This window comes from Oryctolagus cuniculus, chromosome 2 (assembly GCF_964237555.1).
Source record: "Oryctolagus cuniculus chromosome 2, mOryCun1.1, whole genome shotgun sequence".
Classification (NCBI taxonomy): domain Eukaryota; kingdom Metazoa; phylum Chordata; class Mammalia; order Lagomorpha; family Leporidae; genus Oryctolagus; species Oryctolagus cuniculus.
The window spans coordinates 77,133,168-77,160,917 of NC_091433.1; the positions used below are offsets into that span (position 1 = coordinate 77,133,168).

The 27,750-nt window shown below is 39.0% G+C and overlaps 1 protein-coding gene across 8 annotated transcripts in view; it reads right to left on the reverse strand.

Annotated features, from left to right (window-relative positions):
• C2H8orf48 (chromosome 2 C8orf48 homolog) overlaps window positions 1–27,750 on the reverse strand; it is a 289,137-nt gene that overhangs the window by 188,415 nt on the left and 72,972 nt on the right. For 6 of the 8 annotated variants that reach the window (XM_070068499.1, XM_070068500.1, XM_070068497.1 and 3 more), the window contains exon 3: window positions 13,143–13,270. The exons of the other annotated variants lie outside the window; for them this stretch is intronic. The gene's annotated coding sequence lies outside the window, so the exon portion shown is untranslated. The remainder of the gene's footprint in view (window positions 1–13,142; window positions 13,271–27,750) is intronic. 8 annotated transcript variants of the gene reach the window in all.

Below are 27,750 nucleotides of genomic sequence, written 5' to 3' on the forward strand. Positions count from 1 at the left end.
TTAAATCTATCTTTTTAACTCCACAAATTGGATGTATTCGTATTCATTTATTCAGTTGATATTTGTTTTTTTGTTGTTGTTGTTGTTGGTTTTTTTTTTTTTTTTTTTTGACAGGCAGAGTGGACAGTGAGAGAGAGAGACAGAGAGAAAGGTCTTCCTTTGCCGTTGGTTCACCCTCCAATGGCTGCCGCGCCCGGTGCACTGTGGCCATCACACCGCGCTGATCCAAAGGCAGGAGCCAGGTACTTCTCCTGGTCTCCCATGGGGTGCAGGGCCCAAGCACTTGGGCCATCCTCCACTGCACTTCCTGGCCACAGCAGAGAGCTGGCCTGGAAGAGGGGCAACCGGGACAGAATCCGGCGCCCCGACCGGGACTAGAACCCGGTGTGCCGGCGCCACTAGGCGGAGGATTAGCCTAGTGAGCCGCAGCGCCAGACCTCAGTTTATATTTGTTTGGACTTGCCGTGGTTCTACCATTTTCTGAGCTGCATACTCTTCTTTACTTCTTAGATCTCCCTTTAGGGGTCATTTTTCTTCTTCTTTGACAACATTCATTAAAATTGCCTTTAGTATAGTCTGTTAGTAATGAACTTTCTCAGTGTTTATTTGTCTGAAACTGCCTTTATTTCACTCTCACATTGAAACATTTTTCCCAAGTCTACCATTCTAGATTGATAGTTATTATCTCTCACTCTTTTAAATCTATTACTGTGCTATCGTCTCTCTTTCTCTCTTATCATTCAGAAGAAAGCTATCAATCTAACTGCTATCATTTACTTGTAATGCATTTTTCACTCCGACAGACTTTAAAACTTTTTCTTTGATTCTTTTCTATTTGAATTTATCTTTGTGCTGTTTGGCACTCATTCATTTCATGTATATGAGGATTATTGTGTTTTATTGGTTGCAGGTATTTATCAATTTTCAAGTATTTTGTATATCATTTTTTTCATTGTGTTGTTCTTCTCACTTTCTGATGGAATCCAGAATATTTCCATGCCAGCTGGCCTCTCTGGACATTTTATTTATGTTCATACTAACAAGAAATAAATGGCATACTTAAATTGAAAAATTTCAGAAGAGGCTGTGTATGTCTATGAAAAAGCTGGACACAGTGGCCAGCATTGTGGTGTAGTGAGTTAAGCTGCCTCCTGCAACGCTGGCAGCCCATATGGGCTCCAGTTCAAGTTCCAGCTGCTCAACTTCCAATTCAGCTCCTTGGTACTGTGCCTGGGAGGGCAGTGAAGGATGGCCTGAGTCCTTGGTCCCTGTCACCCTTCTTCGAGACCTAGACTAAGCTCAGCACAGGCTGTTGTGGCCATTGGAGGAGTAAACCAGAGGGTGGAAGATCTCTTTCTCCTTGTGTCTCCCGCTCTCTCTCTGTTAACTCTTTCAAAAGAAATTAAAAAAAAAAAATCTTATATAAAAAAAAAGGCTGGATAAAGGTGGGCATTTGTGGTGTAGCATACTATGCAGCTGCTTGGGACACCACACCCCATAGAGGAGTGCTGGTTCAAGTCCCAGCTATTCTGCTTCCTGTCTACCCTGATGCTAATGTGCCTGGGAGGCAGTAGTGATGCTTTGGCCCTGCCACCCATGTGGGAAAGGCAGATGGAACTCTTGGCTTCTGATTTCATCTGTGGGCATTTGGGGAATGAACCAGCAGATGGATAAACAATGTCTCTCTCTGTCACTTTGCCCTTCAAATAAATAAATAAGTCTTTTAGAAAGTAATAAAAACAAGACAGATAAAGGAGAACTATGAGGCATGCAGAAGTAAGCCCAGCAACTATGAATCTATTACCTCCTTGGCCCAAAAGAACAAGAGGATGCAGCAGTTAGCAGAACTCAGAAGACAGAGAGTTGCACATTACAGATCATGTGAAATAAACAATGACATCTTTGGAAGGATAAAACCAGACTAAGGCAAATTTCATTTTCAGGGAGATGAGCAGGGTATTATTAATCCTGATTTCATTCCCCTTCCTCTGTCCTGTCCTCTGCCCAGGTGGCCCAGTGATTGTTCCCAACTAGAGGTTGAGGGCATAGGCAGTTCATGTAAGTCAGCAGTCTGAGACGGACAAGGGTGGAGATATGCACACAGAGAAAAGAAAAGAAGACATCTACTGGGGTCAACATGGTGGGTTAAGCTGCTGCTTATGACCAGAGTGCCGGCTCAAGTCCCTGCTACTCTATTTCCAATGCAGCTTCCTGTTAATGTACCTGGGAAAATGAACCACCTAGTTGGGCCCTTGTCATGTAGATAAGAAACCAGGTTAGAGTTCCTGTGTGCAGGCTTTGGCCTGTCCAGGGCCTGTATGTTGCAGTCATTTAGGGAGTAAACCATCAGACTGAAGATCTCTCCCTCTGTCCTCTCTGTCTCTCTCCTTATCTCTCCCTGTCACTCTGCCTTAGAAATAAATAAATAAATAATATTTAAAAGAAAAATAAATGTAGACACATACCTTTCCATCTTACATCATTTTGTTTATTTGCACTGGACCTCGTGTTATTGCTGAAATCTGTTTCTGAGTCTCTAAATTCTATCTAATCTTTTTTGAACATGCCAATGGAGATTTGGAATCCAATGCTAAAGGTTTTACTTTTAGAATTCTATATAATTATTTTCAAATTCTTTAGAAATCTCTTCGATCACTCCAATTTCTAGTTTTTGTAAAATGTGCTTTTGTTATTTTGAGATCTCTTTGACCCTCTCACAATTGTGATTTCTAAAAATTGTAATATTTTGACTTGAAATATTAACTATAGGGTTTATCCAAGATTATGTTTAATTTTTTAAATATGTATTCATTTTGAAAGTCCAAAAGAGGTGGGAGTTAGACTTTCCCAATGCTGATTCACTCCTCAAATGGCCACAATGCCCAGGACTGGGCCAGGCCAAAACCAGAAGCCTGGAACTCCATCCAGTCTTCTACATGTGTGGCAAAGGCCTAAGTACTTGGGATATCTTCCGCTGGTCTCCTAGGTGCATTAGCAGGGAGCTAGATCAGAAGAGGAGCTGCCAGGACTTGAACCAGTGATCCAATAAGGGATGCCCACATTACAGGCAGAGGTTTAATGCCATGCACCAAAATACCAGCTCCAAAACTATGATTAAATTGCTTCACCTAGATCACTATCAGCCTGTGGGGAAAAGGAGCCTTATCAAGCTACCTTGAGTTTGTTTAAGCCATATAGGAGATCAGACAGTGAGATCATCGAAGTTTTCACAGATATTCTTAGGGCTAAAGCTATATTCAATGGTTGGTATCTTCTTAGATTTTTCTTCAATTTATCATTATTTAAAAAAAAAAACGCACAATTGCACTAAGGCTGCAGAGCCCTCATTTCTCATCTTGTCTTTGAGGCTGTAGCTTTTCTAATGGCTCTGCTATCTCTGTGATGGTGACTTTTCAAATGCTATCAAGTGATCTTTTGAATCCGAACCACCTTGGACCCTAATAAAAGTGCATATTAGAGGCACTAAACGCCTGTTTGGATCATTATGCCTAAGAGTTGGGTTCAGAAGGCTTCAGATTAACAAGTTCCAGCTACATTAAGATACACTAATTTATAGGATAAAGAATGTTTTTATATTTACTTATTTTACTTTTGAGGAAGAGAAACAGAGAGAGACAGAGACAAACAGAAAGATTTTACCCAGTGGTACACTTCCCCAGATGCTCACAACAGTCAAGGCTGGCCAGGCCAAACCCAGGAACCCAGAATTCCATTCAGATCCCCCATGTGGGTGGCAGGAACCCAAGCACATGAGAGATCACCTGCTGCCTCCAAGGACTGACATAAGCAGGAAGCTGGAACTGGTAGCCAAGCCAGGTATCAAGCCGAGGCTTGATATAGGATGCAAGCATATTAAACAGCATCCTAAACAATTCACCAAATGCCAGCCCCTGGATTAGTACTGTGAACTAGTCCTTTCATTCTCTATTCTACAAGGCCCTTGGAAAGGGTTTAAAACTGTTAGAGAGTAGCAATCACGGATTCCTCTACAAAGTCAGAACCTCTAAGAGTTGTGCAACTTTCTTGCTTAAGAGAGTAATATCTCAGTAATAGCAGCTCCAGATTAATTTCTTCTTTTTTCCTATAAAGCGTATGTATATTATTCACACTCTAAAATTTAAAAGTTACTGTGCCACTGTTGTATAACCATAATTCTTCAATACATTTCCAGTTACAGCTAACCTATACTTTTTTAAGAGGAGATTAATAGGAATGATGCCCTGCTTTTACTTGTATTATTTTGTTCTCTGACTCCAGGAAAGAGTTGAGCCAGTTCTGGGTTTATTTTCTCATGACCTCTTTTATGCTCCTTCATTCCAGGATAATTTGATTTTTCAATGTATCAGTAAAAAGGAAAAAAAGTTTTATAAAACTTTCTAAAAATACAAATCATTGCAGTTACTAATCATGCAAAGTAGAATGCTGATGATGTGAAGTTAAGTAAATCAGATCCTCCCCTGGCTATATTAGATTCACTGACATCTAAAGCAGGTGTGCACGTTTGCACCAGCTTTAAATGCACTGCCCTATCCTGCCTCTAGGTGGTGAAGGTAATAATGCACACACTGTTGCAGGATTAGAACAATTGCTTAGGAGAAATAAACAACTAAAAAAACTTGGTCAAAATATTTCTTAAGTAGAAAAATATCTAGAGTCCAAAATTCAAATTTTAAAAAGGATCACTTTCCTAATCATTTTCAATAATACTTAGATCTTATATTTTTGTAATTCTCTCTAAAGTTATTATAAAATTAATTCGGGGCTGGCGCTGTGGTGTAGCGGGTAAAGCTGCCACCTGCCATGCTGGCATCCAATATGGGCGCTGGTTGAATCCTGGGTGCTCCACTTCCGATCCATCTCTCTGCTATGGCCTGGGAAAGCAGTAGAAGATGGCCCAAGTCCTTGGCCTCCTGCACCCACGTGGGAGACCCAGAAGAAGCTCCAGGCTCCTGGCTTTGGATCAGCGCAGCTCTGGAAGTTGCGGCCATTTGGGGAGTGAACCAGCGGATGAAAGACCTCTGTTTCTCTGCCTCTCCTTCTCTCTCCATGTAACTCTGACTTTCAAATAAATAAATAAATCTTTTAAAAAAATAGAAAGAAAATTAATTCAAAAAGACGACATTATGTTAAATGAAATAAGTCAGACCAAGAAAGACAAATACTATATATTCTCTCCCATATGTAGACTCTTAAACAAAAAAAAAGTTGATCTGAATGTATAAAAGAATTATTGTAATATATGTAAGGCATTTTGTTGACTTCTGAAGAAATGTGAAAGAATAAGATATGTCTTAGACTTTTAAGATCTATCAGAATAGTGAGAAAGATATGTACCTCTCTCTCTGTCACACACACACACACACACACACACAGCAATAATAAACACTACTAATTACAATACACTTCCTGTGTACTCATGGTCTGTAAGCTTCAGAGCCAGCCTTAAAGACATATAATGTTATCTTCTTTCTACAGATGAGAAATTGAGGCAGTTAGACATTAAGTAGTTTTCCCAAAAGTCACACAGGTAGTAGCAAAGCCTTTCATTATGAACTACTTACTATAATTATAAGAATGAAATTTCATAAAGCACAAAGCACACATGTAATCCTTGGAGACCAAAGGTTAGAATATTGGAAATAAAGTCTTCTGGGAAATGTAGGGCATATTGTTAGAGTAGCTATATTAGAACCATATTAATGTGAGCACTATAAAACTAATATAGGTAAATTGTTATTGATGTTCATAAAGAAAATTGAATAATACTTTAAAAAATACTTCTATAAATATAATTTTAACATAAACAGATACAATGTCATAACAAATGAGTCCAGACTTCCACTATCAAGATAATCTCAAGTGACATCTAAAAATAAAATGATATAAAGTTGTATGCTTTTAAGATTAGAAATCTAAGCAATATAGACAGGGATGATTTTAAAAGCAAAGTCCCACCTCCATCAAGGCTTCTGTTCAAAAGTAAATAATACTAAGAGTTCAATGGAATAAATGATATATTCTACTAAAATTCTGATATCTTCTATTGAAACATATATATTCACTTGAATATTTGTTACTTGGATGAAAACAATACGCAATAATGCTCACTGTTCACCTTATTTTCTCTCCTAGATCTTGGAATTACTTGCATTTCAGAGCAATGTCATTGTTCTACATACTATATAGTATTTTTTGCATTGATATTTTGTAACATAGGAAGTGAGCGGATCATTTCTTCAAATGTAACACACAGACTTATATCAGGTTTAACTCTATCCAACGATAAGCTCCTCCTTAGTCTTTAGTGGCCACCTACTCTAGTTCCAGCAGAGGGCGACATGACAACACGCCAGGCAATGCAAACTGGAAAGCAGCATGCAAAAGCACTATTTATTTCCCTTGCATGGTGAAAAACATACTCAGAAATACCACTCTTTCGTGATGGAAAAATGATTTCTGAAAAAAAGTACATCAATCTACACACGCTTCAATAGCTGATTAGGTATTCGAAAGCGTGGCAGAAACCTAGGAGCCCTGAGTGTTAGAGGTGAGGACTCTGAGCACTTGCAGGACAGCAGCAGTGCTAACAGCTTGTTACCAGTTACATACCACGTCCACGTGCACTAGCCCCACTGATCCCCACTTTGACCTTAAGAGGTCAGAGAGTCAGTAGCTATCCTGATTACGCAGATCGAGAAGCTGGAATACTTGTGCTTTGCAAAGGCTTCATCCAGAAACCGGGCTCAAATGTGGGTCTTCTGACTCAGTGAGCTCTTCCCAATGCACAGGGCATGTGCTGGGTCTGTTACTCATTTTGTTGCTGATTTTGTTTTGTTTACTTGTATGCATACCTGATACTGCTTTGTAACAAATGTAAAATGAGATAATAGATTAATATTCAATTAATACTAATCTATACTAAATCTCACACAATTGAGAGAAGATTAAAAAAAAAAAGAAAACAGGAGAAATGAGAGAGAATCAGGGGCCATTATAGGAACAAGACAATGAAGATGGACAAATCATAAAGAAAAATGGAAAGGCTGAGGGAATGAGAAAAGGGGATATGGAAAGAATTGGACAGGTAATACACTTGCAAAAAGGCAGAGATGGCCCTGGCATAAACATTACCACAAGGTGGCACCCTTTCTTGGTGTTAACTTCTTCGAAAGTTTAGATTATTCTAAAATGTATTAGACCTAGATAATGGGACTGGAGAAATCACTATATTTTCTATATTTCTCTCTCTCTCTCTCTCTCTCTCTCTCTCTAAGCTTCCAATAAATAAATATTTTTTTTAAAAACTGTATAATAATTTGCATAGGCCTTTTTAAGCCAAGCCCTTTTCTTTGGATCAACAAAGAAAATTCTATATCACTTTTAGTCAAATATTTGTTGTTTGACTACTATGTTCTAGGCCCCTATATATTTTCTGTGTTTACAAAATAACAGTGGACAGAACATAGAGAAACATCTCCCTAATAGGAATTAAGCACTAACTGGTACACAGAAGATGAAGTAATATGGTAGCCAGTGAGGTATTGCAGAGTACCCAAGAAGCCTTCTTGAGAGATAATATTTCATGCAAGTCTAAGTGGAGAGGGACAGACAACCTTGCTATGGTCTGGGGAAAGAGAATTAAAAAAAAAACACGACCCATCCTGACAGTGTGATTCTCTTGGATTGACTGATGGCAAAGGAGAAGAAGGTTGAATGAATAGCACGTGGATCAGTGAGAATTGAGGGAGTCAGGTTGGAACTGTAGCCATGAAACAGATGATGTAGGGCCTTGAAAGCTCTGAAAGTCACTTAGATTTTCATTCTGAGATGAGATGTTCCTTGAGTTACAAGCTGAAGAATGACTCAGTCATGTTTTGTTGTGTGTATTTCAGACTCATGAACATGATACAAACAATAGATAATGGTTGTTTCATAATTCCCACACTAGAGCTTGTTTATAACCGAGAGCATTACATTTTCCCAACACTTAAGAATAAACATTTGATTTTGTGGTTTCAACATATTCTAAGAGTTCCTTATAAGGGAATAATCTTCAGACTACCATGAAAACACTGCAATTATTTCTCAATGGCATTAATATCATGTACTAATAAATATTTCCTCCCATCTCAAATAAAGTAGCCATTCTCTACAAATACAGCTTTCCATTGCAGAAGGAGTTGAAACCAGGTGGAGTAATGTGGCAGATGTGGCAGTGAGCAGATGTGCTATTTGTCTCCTCTGGGCTGGGGCCTTTAGGAAGCCAGAGAGTTTCTCCACTGTTTGTTTACCCTTCTTTCAATGGAAATGAAAGGAGCACCAGGCCCAAAGGGATGGAGACTCCTCAAGCAGAATAGCACTCAGTTTCCTGAATTACTCGGTAGAAGAATAAAACCCATCAATCTGAAACACCCACATCAGACTGTCTCTCCCCTCCCCCACATCTTTCCCTCCCTGCCATGCTGGACTCTTTGCCACATACATCTCTATTCATTCCCTGCGGGGAAACCAGCAACGTCAGTGGGCTCAAGACCACCCTACCGTGCCACCTCAGACCCTTTCTGGCTCTGTCTCCCTCTCACAGAAGTCTTACTTCCCTTTCCTGTCCTGGAGAGGTGGGGTAGGGGCTTGGAGTTGGAGAATTGAGATTTTTAGGGACTTTCCCCCTATTCAGTTCATACATTCACTCAATGACCTTTGAGCAGCTTAGGAACTAAGTCATTGGTCCCAGGGGCCTTCTTCCTGCTAGCTTTCCCTTGTCAGGGATCGGGCCATGAAACCTGCCTGTGAAGTCGCAGAGGGTAACAGAGTGGGTAGAAGGTCAAGTTTTCTGGGGCATATCCCCTAAAATTACTGAGGCAGGAAGTCGGGTTGTGAGAATAAACATGGGAGCTATCATAGCTGAGCAAGCCTTCTCTCACTTGTTGAAAGAGCTGTTCAGGAAAACCGGTGTGGAGTTAGATATTTTATAAAAACCTGGAACAAGTGCCTGAAATTTCAGGAAGACAATGAAGTCATTTCCTGCAGAATCCAAGCTGGTTAAGGAAAACTGTCCAGATTTTGCAGTGAAGCTGGTAGTGCAGATGAGCATCATGTGGTCATTTTAAAAAGGTGTCCCAGGTGCCCCTCCTGCCTCCACTCAAAGTTGTCTCTCCTAATCTCAACAGGACTAGGCCTGGTGTTCTGAGTAGAACAGAGCTCTCCACCGATGGCTTAACATGTTCAAGGGAAAAGAGATTAATCAAACTACAGAGAAGGGAAGGCATTAGAGGGACACTGGGAAGATGGAGGATGCAGAGGGCTAAGAATCACTGCTGTCAAGTTTAGTGCTAGGCTGAGCATGGTGTCTGGCACATAGCACACACACGGAAGCATGTGTGTTTTGTGAGTGAGTGAATAAATGGATGGATGGATGACTGGATAATGACTGAGCACAGTAATAAGGCTTAAATGTTTAGCTCCCTGGTTATGAACTTGGCAGGGAGGTGGAGATGAAACTTCAGATTCAAGTGATGACCCTCACTTGAGGATTTGGATATGTGCCCCATCATCTTCCTCTTCCATCCTACTTCTTTAAGAAGGATTCCCAGGAATCACCTTGCCATCATGAGGAATGCGAGTGGAGCACTGCCAAGCTTATAATTACTAGGTTGGGGAAAGAGGACATGTGGAAGAGGGTCTCAAGTCACCTACAGCCAAGGTTCTGGCTAAGCAGTTGAGAACCCAAATATAAAGCAGAAAAGAAAACCTAACTTCAAACAGATAAGACAAAGAAAAAGGAAGCTTTACTAAAAAAAAAAAAAAAAAAAAAAAAAAAAAAAAAAAGAGGCAAATAGTAAATTTAATATTAGATAAAACCCTGTTTCTAACTCAGTTTCTATCCCACACTCATGTTCCCAACCCTGCCTTTCATGCACATCTAAGCATCAACACTATATTCCTTTCTAGTGTACTCTTCCCTCTGCTAGAAAGATGTAGTATTTCAATATTTTTTGGATGCTGAAGAAATTGGCCTGTGACTTCCTATTAATAATATCTCTTTCCAAAGAAAAGTACATCCTCACAACCACCTAAAATAATTTCCAGAACACAATCATTGAACAACTGAAAAATGGACTACAAATGTTTGTTTTTGCTTAACAAACACAAAATTGATTGGTGGCCTTAAAAATATATGATATACTGATCTTAGAGGAGAATAACACAGGTCAAAGAGTGAATGTATTTTAGAGGAAAGAAAATAATTTTAAAAAATTAATGTATATGTGACCAGAATATTTTAAAGATACTTTTAATCCTTTTATAATTAGTGAAGTTAAGAATTATTGGCAATATCTTCAGACAATATGATAAATACAATAGTACTGTATCAGCAGGGTCTTTAGCCTAGTGGTTAACACACCCATGTCCCACACTGAAATGTTTGAGTTCCATATACAGCTGCAGTTTCTGACTGCAGGTCTGTACAAGATCTGGACTGAATTCCTGGTCCTAGCTTTGGCCCCAGCCCTGGCCCACGTAGATGTCCTGGGGAGTTTAGTAGTACAGGATTTGTCTCCCAAAACTTGTGCAGCTGTTCAAACTTTGGTGTGAGTAGTTGACAGATGAAGGGTAGAGATAACGGCAGTCAGGAGGGAGGTCTTGGGGGAGTTCACTGCAAGTGTGCCTTTTGGAGGACAATTCTCACAGATTTGATTATTTGAGTTCCAGTTCTGCCTAGTTTTTCTGTCTCTGCTTCCTGCCCACCACGTGACAGCTTTGTCTTAGCATCTGTCACAACCATCCTCCACCACACTCTCAGCTCTGCTGCCACCTGATCCTGTAACCTCCAACTGTAAGTTGAAATAAATCTCTTTCCTGAAGTTCCTCTCAGGTTTAGTTAAAATAAGGAAATGCTGACTAACACGGCCAGTGAACCAGTGAAAGGAAGCCCTTGCTCGCTTACTTTCTCTTTCTGTCTGACTCTCAAATATATATACAGAGTAGTTTTCTTAAAGTGTATTTTAAAAATTTATTTTAATCTAATATCTGGCTTCAAAATGCCTGAACTGAATCTAGGTGTTGGTATAGCACTATCAGATCAACTCTGTTGAATGCCTCTAGATGGCAATGTCTCATTAAAATTATAATTGAAGGCACTACAAAGTGCTTGCAGGAGACTTTGTCAAGTGAATCCCATTGAATTAAGATGCCAGAAATGTAACCTCAGTCTAAATAATCTGTCTCTTAGAAGAGTGAAGCAAAGGTAGACTCCATGTAACCAGTACAGTGAACATGGAATGCTAGCTCTGAGTCCATATTAGCCAGCTGTGGATGGTTTTCCTGATTTCAACAATTTCTTAAATAAAATTAGTTTGACTATTTGGGGACTCAGTTTGGAATTTAGTTTTCTTTGTGATCGTTTTTTGGTAATAAAATCTGTATATCCATATTTAAGTTTGTATTTCTCTTTGGCCACCTGAGACAGATTTTAGATTTTCTGGTAGTCTAAAAACTGCATAGGTAGACTGAATGACCTCACTAATCACAGAGCAACAAACAAATGTAGATTTGAATCTGTGTTACCTTAAGCTAATTGTCTAACCTCTAAGAGTTGGCTTCCTCATTAGTAAAACGGGGATAATATCTAACATGAAATAGTTGTGAAATGAGATAATACTGATAAAGCTTTAACCATGATATATGACACCTTAGATGCTCTGTGGCAGAGATTATGATGTCTCTTCCTGATTTTCCATGTGAAATCAGCCAATTTGCCACCCAGGAAATAATCTAACTGAATTACTTGGAGGGCTCTGCCCTTCTTCGCACCATTTCATCTATTATTTTGTAAACTCCCTCTATTCTTCAGGAGCTTCCCTGTTGGAGAACTGCCCAAATTCCATAGTAAATTGAGCTGTCCTTTCCTTTTGTTCCAACCACACTCTGTGGATGCTTCTGTTACCACCTTGACACCCTGGAGTGTTATTTATCTGCCTATCACCATCTTCAATGGTCTAAACTTTACAAGGTCAGGACTTTCATTTTAATTCATCTTTTCTTCCCAATTCACAACACGTGGCACATAGCAGGTTCTCTCAGGAAAGGTTTGCATGAAAAAAATGAATAAATGAATGAATGAATGGCCCAGGACTGACCTCACCTTGACCACATTTCTAGTCTCAAGATTCCCACAGTCTTTTTTGAGTAGATTGCAAAATCAATCTGCTCTGCACTTTTCCCAGGCCAGTGGGAGGAACTGCTTATCTAGTCCCTTTGATTTAAGGCCAAAAGGAATTACTTTTGGGAAGATTGCCCTGCTGGAAACAGTAAACCTTTTACTATATATTTTTTTCTTGATTTCCTTTTCAAACTCCCTTTGTCCTATCAGGCTAACAAGGATGTAAGCCATACTCTGTGCCCAACTAAATGTTTGCACCAAAAATATGAAAAAAGAAGCAAAATTGGAAATTGCCTTGCTAGATTTGTGACATTATAGATTTTAATTAAACTTTCTATGGTATTGTTTAAATTTTAGAATTACAAACAGCAAACAACTGCCCATGGCTGAAAAAGTCCCACTGCTCTGTTAAAACCTATTTTTCCACTCTACCAAAAATTATCTGTGTTTTTCTTTAAGTAATAAAAGATATGGCAGTTATATGGCATTTTGGAGATTAAAGAACACATTGCTTGACTGCTTAATTTGGTTTTGTTTCTTTATCTTTGAACTGGAAGTTATGTGTTTTCCCTGATAAAAATGAATCTTTTAGGAGCTGGAATTAGGGCATAACTGATCAAGCCACTGCTTGCAATGCTGGCATCCTATATTAGAGCGCCTGTTTGAGCCCTGGCTGTTCCACTTCTGATCCAGCTTGCTGCTAATGCACCTGGGAAAGAAGCGGAAGATAACCCAAGCATTTGGGTCCCTGCCACCCACATGGGAGATTCAGAGGGCGTTCTAGGTTCCTGGTTTCTGCCTGGTGAAGCCCCAGCCATTGAGGCCATTTGGGGAGCGAACCAGAGGCTGGAAGACTTTTCTCCCCTCATCTCTAACTCCGCCATTCTGCCTGTAAAATAAGTAAGTAAATAATTAAAGTAATTAAATAAGTAAGTAAACAAATCTTTGTAAAAATTTGTACCTGGCTCCTGCCATCGGATCAGCGCGGTGCGCCGGCCGCAGCGCGCTGGCCGCGGCGGCCATTGGAGGGTGAACCAACGGCAAAGGAAGACCTTCCTCTCTGTCTCTCTCTCTCACTGTCCACTCTGCCTATCAAAAAAAAAAAAAAAAAAATTGAACCTTTAAGCAAAATAAACATTATCTATGTTAAAACATATTCTCTGCATGAAAATAAGATCTTTAGTCACACTTTTTTTCCAACCGATTATGATGTAATTTTAATTACCTCCTGTGTATCACACCTGTGCTGAATGAAATTCTAATACAGTATTTGGGGGACTGGTCTACACTACAGTACATCTTGGCCAAAATTTAACAGTATCTTGGAGACAGATACTGGAGGAGCTTCACAGGAACTTCATATGTCCAAAAACTTTCAAAAGAAATCCATTCAAGGAAATTTAAAAATTTGGGATTAACTACCAAGTAGAAAAGAAATTTCAAGAATAGGGTCATAAGACTAAGTAAGAGATCCTAGGTGCATAAAGTGCTACTGTGTCCAGAGGTGCTTGGCTAGACATCTTCATTCCTGCAAAGGGGGGTGGGGGCGGGGAGTTAACTGTTGCAGAACATCATGACACAAGTGAAAACTTTTCTAGAAGCTTCTAGCAAAGTCTATTAATTGTCTCAGGCTGTGTCTTCAAATGGATGCACTATAATGAACAATAATTTAGCCTTTTAAAGATTGGGTTATAAATTTCAAAAATAACTATGAGTTCAAGTGCTTTGGGGTCACCTGACTATGAACCCACAAACTTGTCAGCACGGAAGTTCTAATTCACAGACATACATGCCATGCACAGAAAAGATCCGATGAAGGATCATCTTCATTTCCAAAAGAAGCACAAGCATCCAGAGGCATTCTTCAAGGAATTCAGTAAATAAAAGTTCTCTTAACTTCAAAGGGGTCATTTATCACAGTTTAAACATATTATCCTCATTAGCATCATTTTTTCCTCTCTCCTTTGTCCTTCTTTTGTTACAACCCTTCATTTTTTCTACTATGTGTTTTAGGATTTGAGGTTTGGGGCTGGCACTCTGGTATAGCAGGTGAAGCCACTGCCTGCAGTTCTGGTGAAGAACCAAAGTGACTCAATTTTAAAACAATAAAAAAAGCAGCCTCCGTTTCCCATAGCAGACCTGAGTCCTTGTAAAAGCAGGCATTAAGGCATTCTGGAGATATCAAAGCTTACCAGGGACAGCTAGCTTGGTAGACCAAGGACAGCACAGTAGAGATTGCTAAACGAAGTAACTCCCTGCGCCCAAAGCTTCCATGCTGTAAGCCCCCGCTGTAACTCCCTGTACCGACCTTCCATACTGCATGTAACTCTTTTTTCCTGCTGATGTAGCCCTTTTTTCCTTTAAAAACTCTCTCAAACAAAGACAGGGCCTCACTCCTTCCTCTGCTGTGCCTGTTGGTTGGATGGGGTCCCTGTCGCGGCTTGTACTCCCGAATAAACCTTGCTTTTGCAGTTCAGTGTGATCGACTCTCTGGGAGTCTCTGTGGGGATCTAACAATCTGGGCACGACACCGGCATCTTATATGGCCACCGGTTCAAGACCCAGCTGCTTCACTTCCAATCCAGCTCTCTGCTATGGCCTGGGAAAGTAGTGGAAGATGATCCAAGTGCTTGGGCCCCTGCATCTGTGTAGCAGACCAGAAGAAGCTCCTGGCTTCTGGCTTCTGTTTGGCCCAGTTCCAGCCCTTGCAGCCATTCAGGGAGTGAACCAGCAGATGCAAGACCTTTCTTTCTGTCTCTGCCTCTCCCTCTCTCTGTAACTCTTCCTCTCAAATAAATAAATCTTAAAAAAAAATTTAAGATTACCACTTGGGGCTATATAGGAAATGCACATATTCCACATTAATTGTCTGTAATTAATATTGTTCCAAATTGTGTTTCTCCATAATAAACAAAAAATGACAACTTGACACAATTTAACTGAAAGAGACATAAAAATGCAGTGAATAAATGTTAGTCTAGGCCAGCTACCTAGAACATTTTCATTACCTTCTCCTTGTACCCAAGTCATCCAGTGTGCATCTGATATTTGCAAATTTGGGGCTCACATACAATTATCTTCTATATAATAAAAGTGAGTTGTGCATACAGAAATCTACCAACAACAGATGCTGGAGAGGATGTGGGGAAAAAGGGACACTAACCCACTGTTGGTGGGAATGCAAACTGGTCAAGCCACTATGGAAGTCAGTCTGGAGATTCCTCAGAAACCTGAAGATAACCCTACCGTTCGACCCAGCCATCCCACTCCTTGGAATTTACCCAAAGGAATTTAAATTGGCAAACAAAAAAGCGGTCTGCACCCTAATGTTTATTGCAGCACAATTTACAATAGCCAAGACCTGGAACCAACCTAAATTCCCATTGTCGCTCCCCCTCTTCGTGGAGGAGCAACACTGAACCCTGCCTAGGCTTCATATCCGAGTCACGGCACCATTATGTCGCTCCCCTTCTTCATGGAGGAACGACACAGGACCCTGCGCTGTTCTTTCGTCTGCTTGGCCCTCCCCGGGTTTGTTGCTGGTTCTTCCCGGGTTGGCTACCGACCCTTCCACCTCCGTGGAAGGGCGGTTCCCCCTGCCACATTCCCCACTTCCGCGGGGGAGCGGCACACCGCCGGCCGGCTCGCTCGGGGGCTGCACAGGTGTTCCTCTTAGATGTTCCCCTTAGATGTTCCTGGTGCATTCCGTCTCTCTCCTCCTTTATAGTCCTCCTCCGCCAATCCTAACTCGGCTGCCCACACGCCAAGTACGCTGCTCTCCTCCAATCAGGAGCAGGATCAGCTCCTGGAGGTCATCACTCAAGTTGGCAAGAGGCAGCTGCGTAGAAGCTGTTCTCTCCTCTCCCAGCGCCATATTGTGGGAGAGCAGATGCATAGAATAAGTCTTAATTCCAGTAACTTAGTCTAGTCCGGGTTGCTCCCCACACCCATCAATGGTAGACTGGATAAAGAAATTATGGGATATGTACTCTTTAGAATACTATACCGCAGTAAAAAAAAAAAAAAAAAAAAAAAAAAAAAAACAATGAAATCCAGTCATTTGCAACAAAATGGAGGAATCTGGAAAACATGAGGCTGAGTGCAATAAGCCAGTCCCAAAGGGACAAATATCATATGTTCTCCCTGATCAGTGACAACTGACTGAACACCAAAAAGGAAACCTGTTGAAGTGAAATGGACACTATGAGAAATGGTGACTTGATCAGCATAGCCCTGACTGTTAATGAACAACTTAATACATTATCCCTCTTAGTAGCTTTTTTTGTCTGTTCTACTTAATATGACTGGTTTAATTCTGTAATTAATACACAGTTATTCTTAAGTGTTAAAATTTAACTGAAATGTGATCCCTGTTAAATATAAGAGTGGGAATAAGAGAGGGAAGAGATGTACAATTTGGGACATGCTCAAGCTGACTTGCCCCAAATGGTAGAGTTAGAAACATACAAGGGGATTCCAATTCAATCCCATCAAGGTGGCATGTACCAATGCCATCTCACTAGTCCCAGTGATCAATTTCTGTTCACAATTGATAATAATGAAAGGACTAAGAGTCAAAGGGATCACATAAACAAGTCTAGTGCCTGCTAATACTAACCGATAGAATAAATAAAGGGGAGAGTGATCCAACATGGGAAGCGAGATACACAGCAGACCCATAGAATGGCAGATGTCCTAAACAGCACTCTGGCCTCAGAATCAGCCCTAAAGGCATTCGGATCCGGTTGAAATGCCCATGAGAGTATTTCAGGCATGGAAAGCCAAGACACTCTGCCAAAAAAAAAAAAAAAAAAAAAAAAAAAAAAAAAAAAAAAAACCCTAAATGAAAGATCTCCGTGAGTGAGATCCCAGTGGAAAGAACAGGTCTTCAAAGAAGGAGGTACCTTTCTCTGAAGGAAGGAGAGAACTTCCATTTTAACTATGACCTCGCCTAAATAAGATAAGAGTCAGAGAACTCAAAAGGCTTCCTTAGCCTTGGAAACTCATGACTGGAGCACAGGGAGATTACTGATGCCATAAACAGGAGTGTCAATTTGTTAAGTCAACAACAGGAGTCATTGTGCACTTACTCCTCATGTAGGATCTCTGTCCTTAATGTGCTGTACATTGAGATTTAATGCTATAACGAGTACTCAAACAGTATTTTTCACTTTGTGTTTCTATGTGGGTGCAAACTGTTGAAATCTTTACTTAACGTATACTAAACTGATCTTCTGTATATGTAGAAAATTGGAAATGAATCTTGATATGGATGGAAGGGGAGAGAGAGCGGGAAAGGGTAGGGTTGTGGGTGGGAGGGAAGTCATCGGGGTGCGGGGGGAGCCAATGTAGTCCATAAGCTGTACTTTGGAAATCTATATTCATTAAATAAAAGTTAAAAAAAATTCTAAAAAAAAAAAAAAGTGAGTTGTGGGGCCGTTGCTGTGGCACAGTGGGTTAAAGCCCTGGCCTGAAGCACCAGCATCCCATATGGGCACTGGTTCAAGACCCAGCTGCTCCACTTCTGATCCAGCTCTCCTCTATGGGCCTGGGAAGGCAGTATAAGATGGTCCAAGACCTTGGGTCCCTGCACACATGTAGGAAACCTGGAAGAAGCTCCAGGCTCCTGGCTTTAGATCAATGCAGCTCCGGCCATTGTGGCCAGTTGAGAAGTGAAATATCGGATGGAAGATCTCTCTCTCTCTCTCTCTGCCTCTCCTCTCTCTGTGTAACTCTGACTTTCAAATAAATAAATAAATTTTTTTTAAAAAAGTGAGTTGTATTAAACTTGCTAAAACAAATTAAAGTGATACTTTACTCAGAAAGTGCCCTTGAATAATATGATTTTGTAGTTACCCATTAAGAAACTTTTTTGAGTTTTGCATAATATAAATTTTCTGCAAAGCAATCAAAAATGGAAATTGTTTGCTACATCAAAGTAAAAACAAGAGAGTCAAAACAGAAGAAATCAACTTGAGGACTTGGGATTACACAGTGACTTCCCAAAGCAAATTAACCAAAATCCATTTCAAAGTCTAGCATCTTGATTCAAGGCCATGTTTCAAATGGCTATAAACTCGATCAAAGTAAAAGTATAATAAAAATTGACTTTTTTATTAAAAAGTAAATATGTTCAGCCCAAGTTTGCATGTTTCTTCCCTTGGATCCTCAGAGATCTACTACCACGATCAAGCTTTTTTAGCCAACAAATAAAAATGTGCCAACCCAGTTTGTGCAATAGTCATGTTCTAGAATATAAAGATTGCCAACAATATTAGCATATTGATATGAAGAATTGTAAATAATAAAGACCTTTTATATTTTACACAAGTTACTCTAATTTAAAATCATTCAGAGTTAGTGGATAATCTGGCATTAAGAAATGGCAATAAATAAAACGGATCATTACACTTGTTTGCTATGTGATTTATCACTAACAACCATTGAATATCTTTAATACACTGTGATAGTGAACTGAAACCTCATTCTACTGAATACTTACTTGATGTTAACAAAGAACATATTATTTTCAGGTTTTGTGCAATTTATCGTACATGTGATATTTATTAGTAGTTGGCTGGTTGTTTCCATAATTCTTCCAATTTTTTAACTGAAATTGTTCTGAATTGAGTTTAGTGCACAAGATGAGTTCTCATTTTATTATCAAAGTTTCCAGTACATAATAATAAAAAATTGATGATGTAATTGTATAAATATCTCCATTGCCTAGCAATGAGAAAGGACATACAAACAAGATAAATAAATACCAACCAAGGCAAACTCCAGGAAAATATCACATGGTTTTTCTTTCATTAACTCTAAGTCCATGACTTTTTTCATCAAAGATAATAACACCATTTTGACACATTTAGATGCACGTATACTTTTTACCATGTCTATGTTATTTAACAATACAAGAAGAAATTACTGGGTGGATATATTAAATAAATATATAAGAAAAGTGATATATAGCAAATGAAATATTTTCAACATATCTAATATTTAAGAAATTATATTGCTTAACTAGCAGTAATGGAGCTTTAGTATTTTATAAAAAATTACCAAATAAATATAAAAACATAAATATGAATTTTAAAAATCAGATATTTGTGAAGAATTTACAGTGGAAACAAGCTTTCTGCCTGACTGCTACTTCTCTGTATCCCAGCTTTTAGAGGGAAGCAAAAGCCATTTATTCAGAATTCCTCCTGTGGTTCTCTCGATATTTCTAAATCATATGGTTTTAAGTTTTTAAGCTTTTTATTCAGTGCGAAAAATGCATAGGAGACTGAGGGCCCCTCTAAAAGAGAGGAGAAATCTGGATTTATACCGAGCACCAGGCGCCAGCCACGTGGAAAAGCATGCAGGCTGGAAAGAAAAGAGCAGGTGGCCCAAAGGCCACGCGCTCTGAAGGCAAGGTGCAGCAAAGGGATCAGGGGCAGGGAGGATAAAGAAGGGAAAGGGGAGGAAAGGGCTGGGCCCATGGTGTTCCAGGCCTTTAATCCACTTCCAAAGGGGAGTGGTTAATTAGTCTGATTGGCAGGTGGGTGCACAGTTGGTCAGGTAGGGGCATGAGGTCACACAGGGGGTGTGGTGAAGGCGTGGTCTTCCAGCTCACAAATCTAATTACATGTTTAGACTGTTGTCTTTTGATTTATTGATGGTGGACATGACATGTTGACTTTACTTTCTGATAGGATGGAGAATAAAGCTCAGATATGCCACATCTTTCTTCTCTTTCCTTTCAATAGTTATATTATCATTTATAGATGTTGCCTTGGTGACTGTTACAAATTTAAATGGTTGATTTAAACACCATATTTTTGGTCTATTAATGACTGTACTTCTCTTCTTCTTGCTGAGAAAATGACCACTATTGCTCTTCCCTCCACTCTCCTACCACTCTCACATACTGGATGCTGCTTTGTATTTTCAGGGTTGATAACATTTATATTTTGTTTTATCGAATTCAGTTTCTGAGGTGGGCCTATTAGTGGAAACTAACAGAAATATTTTAATAGCTTTACTGTTGGAAATGGTAGTCACTCTAGAGTCGTCTAGTATATTGCGTGCTTTTCTCCAACATGGGCAAAAGAGCAATTCTTCTGGGCCCCTCGAGAGCAGATAGATTCTCTTTTTATTTTTCTACACTCCACTGACCTTTAACTCATTCTCAAGTGTTTCCAAGGTTCCTAATTTTGCAGAAAAGTGGCTCCAATGGGGTCGGCACTGTGGTGCAGTAAGTTAATCCTCTGTCAGCAGCGCTGGCATCCCATATGGGCACCAGTTCTAGTCCCGGTTGCTCTTCTTCCAGTCCAGCTCTCTGCTGTGGACTGGGAAGGCAGTAGAAGATGGCCCAAGTGCTTGGTCCCCTGCACCCGCATGGGAGACGAGGAGGAAGCACCAGGCTCCTGGCTTCAGATTGGTGCAGCTCCGGCCGTAGCTGCCATTTGGGGAGTGAACCAGTGGAAGGAAGGCCTTTCTGTCTCTCTCTCTCTCTCACTGTCTGTAACTCTACCTATCAAATAAATAAATAAATAAATAAAAAGAAAAGTGGCTCCAAGATGATTCCATAAATTTTTCTTACTCAGTTAGGTTGACCACCTAACTGACCTAGGGTTTTCCTCTACTACTATGACGTTAGGTGGGATTCACTGTTTCCTGAATCCCACGTCTTTCTCTTCTTTTGCTAAGGATATTCTCAAAAACTTCAAACAGAATGTGCTGAATGTAAAATTTCTAAGATTATGCATGTCTAAAAATTACTTCATTCTACTCTCATACTTGATTAGTAATAGTTTGGGTATATTATTCTAGGTTGGAAATAATTTCCCACTCACAATTTTAAGGGTGCAATTGCTTTGCTGTTTAACAATCAGTGCTGCTGAAGAGAAAACCAATATTGCCCATTGTTTCCTTGTCTCAAAATTATCTCCTTTTCCCTCATCAAACTTTATGGAGTGGGGCTGGCATGGTAGCTCAGCAGGTTAAGCCCCTGCTTATGATGCAGATAGCCCATATGGAAGTGCTGGTTCAAGTTCCAGCTTTCCTGCTTCCAGTTCAGCTTTCTGGTAATGCGCCTGGGAAGGCAGAGGATGAAGACTCAAGTATTTGGGGCCCTGACATCCATATGGAAGACCTGGGTAAAGTTTCTGGCTCCTGGCTTTGGCTCGGCCCAGAACTGGCTGTGGTACAATTGAGGAGTAAACCAGCAGATGGAAGACATTTCTCTCTCTCTCTCTTGCAAATAAATAAATTCAATAAATCTTACCAAAAAAACCTTTATGGAACATAATTTTATATTGCTTGTGTTCTTCATTTAAATTTTTAATGCAGGTTCAGTATTCCCTATCATAAATTCTTTGAACAAAAGTGTCACATTTCATATTTTTTTAGATTTTAGAATATTTTCATATACATAATGAGATATCTTGGGCACGTGGCCCAAGTGTAACATGGAATGTATTTATATTTCATATCTACCTTACACACATAGCCTAAAGGCAAGGATATAGAGCAATTTTAATGTGCCTGCTTTTGACTGTGACTTCATCACATGAAATCAGGTGTGGAATTTTTTATTTGGGGCACCAAGTCAGTGCCCAAAAAGTTTTGCATTTTGGAGCACTTCAGATTTGAGTTTTTTGAATTAAGGATATTCAACTTATAGTGTGGAATGGGAATGATCCTCTACATCTCTGTTAAAAATTGAAGGTTTGTGTTCCCCCCAAAAAATGGATATGCTGAAGTCTTGGGAGAAAATCAGATAATGAGAGTGGAGTCCTCCAGAATGAGATAAATGTCACCTAAGAAAATATACAAAAGAGCTGATTTTCAACACTGTGAGGAATAGATGCTGTTTAAGCCACCCTGTCTGTGGTGTTATTTTTTTTTAGAGTCTTAAGACAGTCTATGACCTTTTACTTTATTTCCCAAGTCCTCATTTTTATTTTGCAAGCTCTTGCTTATTTCCTAAGTCTATCCCTTCAGAACTATAGCTGACAGCATCTATGTGTCAAAAGGTATTGAACTTAAAGCATGCATTTTACTCCATGTAGATTGTACCTCAGTAGATTTTATAGTAGACTCTTCCATGGGGAAGAACTGTCTCTTCCAAGTCATCTTTACTCCAGAGTATCTACGCACATTTGCAATAAGCATTCCCCATATGACACAGCTGCTCTTTTCTGAGTGACTTCCTGTTTGTCATTTTTCCATGTAATGCGTTTTGCATGTAAATGTCACAAAATCCCCCAAGTGTTTTCACACCAGGGCATACTAGATAAGACTGTCATCTCCTGAATATATTTTACTCATCATCACATTAACTTTTGTTTTTTCAAGTGGCATCATATGAAGATTCATGCTGAGGCTTCCAAATCTTACCAAATATATCTCTGTTAAAGTAAAGTTCTTCTAATGTACTTTTTAATATACTTTGTCAAAAGCCCTTTTACCTTAATTTAATATTTACAATATTTCTTAAAATATTTAAGTCAATGAAGTTTTACTTACATTGTGGCCAATCTAGTTTCTTAGGATTTTAAATAGGCAACAAATATAAAATATTATCAACTTCTCCCCCTGAATTTTAACAATGCTGAATTTCTTCCCTTGAATTTTAACAATGCTGAATGCTTAACTTTATGTAATGCACATTTACAGTCATCTACACTCATTAAAAATGAAGTTTTGAAAATATTGACATCTGGACTTTATGAATGTGTTTTTATACCATCTGGCAGATGTTATTTTCTTGTGGAATAAAAGAATTACATAGCATTCTAGGAAGGCAAGTTTGGCTTCCATAGCCATAACATAGAACTAAATGAAAGCAACAAATCCATCACTTAATTCCAAATCTGTATCTATTAACAAGCTAGCAAATGAATGTTAAATGTGTAACCACTAGAACAAATTTAAACATAATTTAAAAATACATTTGTGTTTTATTTCCATTGAAAATTGATTTTTGGCAGCATAGACTCATCACAAGTCCTATTACAAACTCAGAATATTCATTTATTAGAATAATTTTATGTTCCATGTAAATTCATTGTATTCATTGTCTTACAGGTAGTATTTTTCTAAGATGTTTGATAAATGTCCCATATGGGTAGGAGCAGCATGTCAGGTTTTAACTGAACCGATTTTGCAATGATAATAAATAAATACATTGAAAGATTGAACTCAAGTTCACGATATTTTCTGTGATTTTCTTTACCTAACCACCCAACACATATAAAGCTTTTGAAATGTATTAACCTAATTTTTATTTGGAAATTAAATTAAATAATGGAGTATGATTGGTATATGCTTTTTTGCTCAACTCTTTTGCAGTTCCTCTACTTTTAGTGTGGTGGCTTGATTTTTGGGCTAAGTTCATCTAGTTCATTTTTGCTCCCTATGGTTGTATCAGGACCAAATCCATTTCATAGCACCAAAGAATGGGAGTGTGATGTTTGTCTGGCCAAGGAGGTTACCCCATCCTTTTATTTATTTTTATTTTTAAAATTATATGTGTTTATTTGAGATAGAGGAAAACAGAACGAGAAAGATGGCACTCCCATCCATTGGTTCATTCCCACAATGTATATAAGCAGTCAGAGACTGGGCCACGCCTGAGGCAAGGAGACAGGAACTCAGTTCAAGTCTCCTATCTAACTGGGGGGATCTAACTACTTGAGGCATCACCACTGCCTCCTAGAGTGTATGCAATCGCAGGAAGCTGAATTTGGAAGAGGAGCTTGGATTCCAATATAGGATTTGGGCATCTTAACTACTAGGCCAAATGATTGCCTATATTCCATCCTTTTAGCCATCAGGTGTATGACATACAATTTAAATTGGAATAATGAGTATTATCCTTACACCTTTGGCTGAAATAATTGAGAAAAAAGACTCATGTGCTTACTGAGATTACAGACTAAGTAAAATATAAGTCCAGATGAGTTAAAGAGTTACTTGAAAATATCCTGAAAGTAAAAGAAGGTGACTTGCTGAAAGCTTATGTCCCCCACAATTTGCATGTTGAAACCTAAATCCTCTGAGTGTTGGAGATTGGAAATGCAACTCTGGGATGCATTTAGACCATGAAAGTAGAGCTTTTAGGTTTACATCAGTGCCTTTATGAGAAAAGACATGAGAGAAACTACTGCTCTCTGTCTCTCTCTATTCTCTACCAAGGGATCACACAGTAAGATAGCCTTGTGTAAACCCAGAGGAGGTCCTCATCAGAACCCAACCACATTCACACCTTGTTGTCAAACTCCCCAGCCTCAGGAACCATGAGAAATACATTTGTGCTTTTTAAATCACCCAGTCTATGGCATTTTGTTATAATCGGAACCGAGAAATCACATACAGAAAATACAGCTGTGAGACAGAGAGAGGTTCATATCTAAAACTACTGTTTAATCATCTGGATCTTGCTCTATCTGAAGATGTGTTTCTTGCCTCAGTTTTTGAGACAATTAAAACCCCTTTTCTCTTGAATCATTTTGAAATTGGGATTTTGCCATTTTCAATTGTAAGATATGGATTAGAGCACAATGCAACTTCTCAGCACCTCCCACAGTTTCTCCCCAAGTCCTAGTCCCACAATGAACAAACATTTCAAGGAAAAAATAATTGGATTACCGTAATAGTTCAATATAGTGTCCATACCCCTCAAATATATATAATATACACACATAAACACACACATAGTTGGTGAAGGTCAAGATGAATGCTGGTTTAAATGTATTCAAGCAATAATTATTAAAAAAAAAAAACTGTAGTTCTTGTAAGAATCAGATAATTGCAAAAATTTGTAACTTAAGTTTTCTTTTTTTAAAAAAAATTTATTTATTTGAAAAGCAGAGATGCAGAGAGAAAGAGAGAGAGAGAGAATCTTCCATCCGCTGGTTCACTCCCCAAATGGCCACCTCAGCCATGGCTGGGTCAGGCTGAAGCCAGGAGGCAGGAGCTTCCTCCAGATCTCCCATGTGAGTTCAGGGCCCAAGCAATTGGACCATCTTCTGTTGCTTTCTCAGCTGCATTAGCCAGGAGCTGGATTGGAAGTGGAGCAGCTGGGACTTGAACCAGCACCTACAAGGGATGCTGGTGCTGTAGGCAGAGGTTTAACCTTCTATACCACCATGCTGCCTCCTGTAACTGAATATTTTAACTAGTATAGTGATCAACAAACTATGGTACATGGATATAATCCAGCCTACAACCTGCTTTTGTAAATTGTTCTTGAAATGCAGTCTCACACACTCATATTACCTGTTTTTGCATTACAGTGGCTAAGCAAAATAGCAAAAATCAAGACCCAAAGTCTACAGTATTTACTGTCTATCCCTTCACAGAAAAAATCATATACTTTGATCTTAAGGCATCAACAATTAAAATTTGTATTACAAAAGTGATAAAATATGGCTTTAGAAATTAGCCTGATTTCTGGAGCCCAGAGTCCAATATTCGATTGAAAACATGAGTTTGTATGGTATCTGAATCTGTTATTCCAAAGTTCAGTGCCTGCCAAGGAGAAGGAAATTAGGTAATCTGGACAACTCTTCGCCTGTTTCTTTTTCCTAGACACACAACTGGACTATTTCTCAGGATCCCTTCAAGTTAGATGTAGCCAGAAATGCGAGCAGAAATGAAGTGTGACACTTCCGGGACCAGTCTACAAACCCCTCTCACACTTGTGTCCTCTTTAATCAGTTTGCTTCAAAATGAACTCAGTGAATTTCCAAGCAACACATTGGACAAGGCACTACCTTAAAGCAGATGGCACTTGGACAGTTACTTGTCCAGCTGCAGAACTGTTCAGATTAGGAAGAGGCATTTGAGGCCCTACCTGTGAGATAAGACATTCTCATTTCTTAATGGTGGTACCTTAACAAACTATTCAAGCTCTTAAGAAATCTTTCTTTTGGGTCAGTTAATGCTAAGCTAGCTGCATGAGGATGGAAAACATTGAAATAAATTAATAAACAAATAGGTAAAATGTTTCAATTTTTACGTGTAACTGAAGTGTATGGTTTAACCAGCTAGCCTATATCTTCACATTTGTTTTCTTAAAATTAGAGAATTCTACTTTTTTGTCTTTACTTGGAAAATTATTAAGTATTCTAAACTTTACAGGTACCATAGAAAGTTAAATGTATGTTTACAAAAAATAACTTAGTTATATCTTAATTTTTCAATGCACAATTATAATACTATAGCTTTCTCTGTGATTCTGGGGCTGCCTTTGCATGTTAGCCAATCTTCTTATTTTACTATTATGCAAGCAAAAACCTTTGAAATTAATAAATAGGAATAAAAGTAAGCCACATGGCTGTCCTTTCTTTCATTTACTTCTCCTGATGGTTTATTTTATGTATAGCCAGGTTTGGAAATCACATCTTCAGTCTCTAACATAAAAGTTCGTAAGATTTCATCCATAGAAAAATATTCATCTCAGAGACATTGACCTCTGGCAACCACATATTTGTAACTTAAATATAATGATAGAAGTACATATACATCAGACCATATGAGTGTTAATTTTATGTGTTAACTGGTCTGGACTGTGAAGCGCCCAAATATTTGTTTGAACATTATGTTAGGTGTGTTTGTGGGCATTTCCAGATGGGATAACCATATTAAACAATATATTGAGAAAAGCAATTTGCACTTGCTAATGTGAATGGACTCCATTTCATTTACTTCAGTCCTGAATAGAGTAAAAAGGCTTAGTAAGGGAGAAGGTACTGTCTCTGAGTGACTGTGTTCAAGCTGGGAGATGGTTCTTCTACTGTCTTCAAACTAAGTCCCATGGTGGAGCTTGCACCATTAACTCTCCTGAGTCTACAGTTTCCCAATGGTAGATAGTGGAAGTCTGCAGCCTCCATATTTGCAAAAACCATTTCCTTATTTTTAAAAAATTATATATTTATCTTATGTGGTTATGTGTTTGTGGAAAGCTCTAGCTAAAATGTAAATAAAATGTTATCTACATTTTTATTTTAATAATTACATCAAGGGGCCGGCACTGGGGTGCAGTGGGTTAAAGCCCTAGCCTGAAGCACCAGCATCCCATATGGTCGCCGGTTTTAGTCCCAGCTGTTTCTCTTCTGATCCAGCTCTCTGCTATGGCCTGGGATACCAGTAGGAGATGGTCCAAGTCCTTGGGCCCCTGCACCCGCGTGGGAGACCCAGAGGAGGCTCCTGGCTCCTGGCTTTGGATCAGCACAGCTCTAGCCATTGTGGCCATCTTGGGGAGTGAATCAGCAGATGGAAGACCTCTCTCTGTCTCTACTTCTCTCTGTAGCTCTTTCAAATAAATAAAATAAATCTTTAAAAAATTATATCAAAATAATCATAAAACTAAAGAGATGGGGAAAGTTCTGAGTAACATTTCAAGATATAAAGGAATGATAATGTGTGTCATTTAAGAAATTGAATCACTAGCCTATGGTTCAATAAATATAAAATTTTAGGATGTTCATGTCTACCATGTGAACATTTATTACCAGCCATTTCAAACAAGCTTAATGAACTCCAAAAGACTAAAGAAAAAAAGAATCGTACAACTC